The 4225-nt window shown below is 34.3% G+C and overlaps 1 protein-coding gene across 6 annotated transcripts in view; it reads left to right on the top strand.

The window, feature by feature from the left end:
• LOC122534470 (acetylcholine receptor subunit alpha-like) overlaps nucleotides 1–4225 on the top strand; it is a 126081-nt gene that overhangs the window by 117182 nt on the left and 4674 nt on the right. The gene's annotated exons all lie outside the window — the stretch shown is intronic.

Here is a 4225-nt window from a genome sequence, read left to right as displayed (position 1 = left end):
TCTCTCTCTCTCTCTCTCTCTCTCTCTCTCTCTCTCTGTGTGTGTGTGTGTGTGTGTGTGTGTGTGTGTGTGTGTGTGTGTTTGATTTTTAATATCGTTTCACGTCTACGGGGAAAATAAAGTTGCGAAATTTTGCAAAATATTTGTTAATCTTAACACGTTCACCGTTTCGTGCATCGTGTACTATAGTGCAGGGATTCTCAAACTTTTCCAAACTTTGCTTGCGACCCCGCGTTTAGAGGTATATAAGCTAGGAATACACAGATTGAAACATTTGCCGATAATGAATCATAAAGGGAATTCATTTAATAATAATAACGAAGAAAATTTATTAGCATTAATAATTTAAATTATTGTTCATTTGATTTTATTTACTTAATAATAATTTAATTTAATAATTTAAATTATTGTTAATTCATTTATATTTCATTTATAAATTAATGATAATTTAATTTAATAATAAAGAAAATTTATTAATTCTTTCGAAAACAATTCTTTGATATACGTATCATGTGTTAAGGACAATGCCAAATATTTCTACTAATTTCTTTCTTTAATTATGCGAGCCACACGAGTATAGGAAGAATCCTGCTATAGTGTACAATGTTACTACGTTGCGTCGAAATTTGAAAAATTCGTGAAAATTTCAAAAATCACATTTCATTGTAAAAATTATAAATATCCTGGGACAGGTGTTGACGTTTGCAAACGTTATGAATTGGTAGTTTTTCCGATCAGGCTCGGCAGTTTCTGATGTTAAATTACAGTGATCGATTCAGTTTCGTCGCGGCTCCCGCGAGTTTAATATAAAGAACCGCGGGCCAAGGACCGAGGTTGAAAAGTGTATCGATAAATTTCGTTGGTGCGCGGCCGATTCGAGAGGAAGGTAAAGCCAATAAGGGATATTAAATTCGTCGCCGCGTTCTTCCGTGACGGGGGCTGGGATGAAACGAGAAGCGCCACCATCTTCTTCCCATTTCCATTTCCGGGTGAAAGGACTCCCTTAAATCCTTCGCGTCTTAAAATCTACGTTAACGGGTTTTTGCCTGTATTGAATAGTTTTGTTTCCTGGATTTTCATCGACACGTGACAAACGTAGAGATTTATAGTATAGTATAATATACTAACTATAGTTTTATATATATATATAATACAATATATATAGTATAGTATAGAATGTATACTATACTATACTATATATTAACTGTTATATAATATAACTTGTTAGTACAGTATAATACATTATAATATACTATATAGTATAACTTGTTAGTACAGTATAATATACCATAATATACTATATAGTATAACTTGTTAGTACAGTATAATATACCATAATATACTATATAGTATAACTTCTTAGTACAGTACAATATACTATAATATACTATATAGTATAACTTGTTAGTACAGTATAATACACTATAATATACTATATAGTATAACTTGTTAGTACAGTATAATATACTATAATATACTATATAGTATAACTTGTCAGTACAGTATAATATACTATACCAACCATGGTTATATATATAGTATAGTACAGTATATATATATATATATATACACTATACTATATATTAATTGTTATGTAGTATAATATATAGTATAACTGTTGCAGTATAATATATTATACTAACTATAGCTATATATAATATATAGTGTAGTATAGTATATACACACACGTATATACTTTGCTATATTATACTATATATTAACTGTTATATTATGTATAATATATATAGTATAATTGTTAGTCCAGTATAATATAATATACTAGTCATAGTTACATATATAATATATATAGTACAGTATATATATATATATATATACTATACTGTATTATATATAGTACAGTATAGTATATATATACTATACTGTATTATATATATTACATTACATATATAATAATAGTTAGTATAGTATATTATACTGTACTAACAGTTATACTATATACATTGTACCTCCCTTAATGTTTCTAACAATACAGAGGAAATTTGAAATCTCGCCTCTCGGTATAAATTAAAATTAAAGAATTCCAGCTATCGAATTTCTGAATTTCTGAATTTCTGAAAAATTTCACATCTATTCGACAAATGGACGATTTCACCAATTCATCGTTGTCAATCGTCATCGATGATCTTTCGAAGAATTAAAGAAATCAGATGAGATTCGGATTGCATTAAAAAAAAAAAAAAAAAGGAAAAGAAACAAAAATCGAGATTAAGTGTTTTAAGAACTGAAGGTGAGGGGAAACTTAAAGTGTGAACTCCCCGACGTACCGTGGGAAAAATTGGAAATATCAGTCGCGCAACGTGTCGTTGTTGTTGGGGGGGGGGGGGCGGGGTTGATTACGGTGGGGTTCGTTCGATCGGAATTCCGGGCGGGGAGGGTCGAATATCAAAATCCATCGTCGGAATGCAAACCTCTAAATGCCGTTCGGCCTCCATTCCTGGTAGACTCTTGACCTCGAGCCGATACCCACTTGACGCCGTGCGCGCCTCTATAATTCAGTCGTATTGTTCTGGCTCCGGGCAAAAGGATAAACGGGGGGTGAAACGTCGAGGGTGGTGAAAAAGAAAGAAAGAAAGAAAGAAAGAAAGAAAGAAAGAAAGAAAGGAAAAAGAAAAATTGGGAGAAGGTCAGATGTCAGCGAGCGTGCCATCTTTCGATTCGTTGGCGGAAAATTTGACTCGACGATAGAACTCGCGTGCCCTAACCAGAAACACACCTCTCTCTTCATTTTGACGAAATAACAAGCAAAGTAACATAAAGTAAAGAGATGTATAATTAAATAATTAAAAATCTTGGGGAAATGAATGATAAACTACGTGCATGTGCATATATCATGGGATTATATGATAATTTAATTATGTAAATAATTTGTATGGCACACGATTATGTATTTATTTATGTTACTGTAAATTTCAATATTTAATATTTATATATAATATTTACACATGTATTTATGTGTAATATTTATATATTAATATTAATATTTATACCTGCATTAATGATATTGTACAAATATTAAACATCAAATTAAATGCAATAATTCTGTTCTCTCATAAAAAAAAAATTTCTTTCAAACTCTGCGTCTGTGTTTTTCAAAAGAAAAATTTACTTTTTTTTTTTTTTTAAAATGAATCGATCCTTCTTCTTTCTTTCTTTAAACGTTCCGACGTTTAGCCTCGCTTCACAGCCAATTTTCCACCATTGTTGTAGTACTCGCAGCCGCGCAGCGCTAAAAGCAGAGGCTCGGTATCTAAACAACGATTCATCCCTCTACGAAAGTATACCCCTTGATATCGCGTATCACCAAGTCGAAACGCACACACACACACACACACACACAGAAAAATTTCGCGGTGAATCCCGTTTGAAAAGGGGTGGATCGCGGGACGGTGAGCACGGATCCCCGGGGGCTTAGAACTGCAAATCTGCTAGCTACTTTAGACGAATGCTGCCAGCAGCGGTGAAACAATGCCCTCTCGAATCGGGCTTTGTTCCTCGCTTCTGGTTTGCCTACTGATTTGAAACCTACACCGACCTATCGCGAAATATCCCTCCCTCCCTTCATCCGTCGTCACGTTTATCACCGCGTATGTATCTATCGCGCGTTTCCTCCCTGTGTCTGTGTGTTCCACGCTGCACACACACACACACACACAGAGGCTTGCGTTTGAAAACTTGCGGTTTACTTTGAAAGGAATGCATACCTTGCCTCGGGGATTGAGAAGATTCGCGAAATAACGTTTGAAGGAAAGTGTCTCGAAATTACTGTACATCATACGTCGTCGGTTTTCAATTAAAAGTGAATCCTTATTTTTTGTTTTTTTTTTTTTTTTTTTTTCCCCACTCTGTTGACATGAACTTCATTATCTTCTTCTAATTGGCTAGGGTATCGCAAGGTAACGACACGCGTTTGAAATAGAATACCGTGTCATGAACGAGTGAAAGGAACATTTTCTTCGTCGCACTTAACCTCGAGGGCTCTCCCTTGCCTCTTTGTGGCAAAGTCGCACTTTCCTAGAGAGCATACGCCCCTCTGAATTCTGAATCGAATCGGGATTCACATTGTCTTCGATTGTTTCCTCCTCTCCTTTTTTTTTTTTTCTTAATCTTGTTCCTCCTGTATATATATTTTCTTCTTCTCCCTTCTCCCCCCCCCCCTCCCTTTTATTTCGTTTGCGTTCGACAGGTATCTTTCCTGTTCGAAAAA

Source organism: Frieseomelitta varia, unplaced genomic scaffold (genome assembly GCF_011392965.1).
Source record: "Frieseomelitta varia isolate USP_RPSP 00005682 unplaced genomic scaffold, Fvar_1.2 scaffold_60, whole genome shotgun sequence".
NCBI lineage: Eukaryota > Metazoa > Arthropoda > Insecta > Hymenoptera > Apidae > Frieseomelitta > Frieseomelitta varia.
Note: the sequence above shows the minus strand (reverse complement) of the source record. Positions and strands in the feature narration are given on the sequence as shown.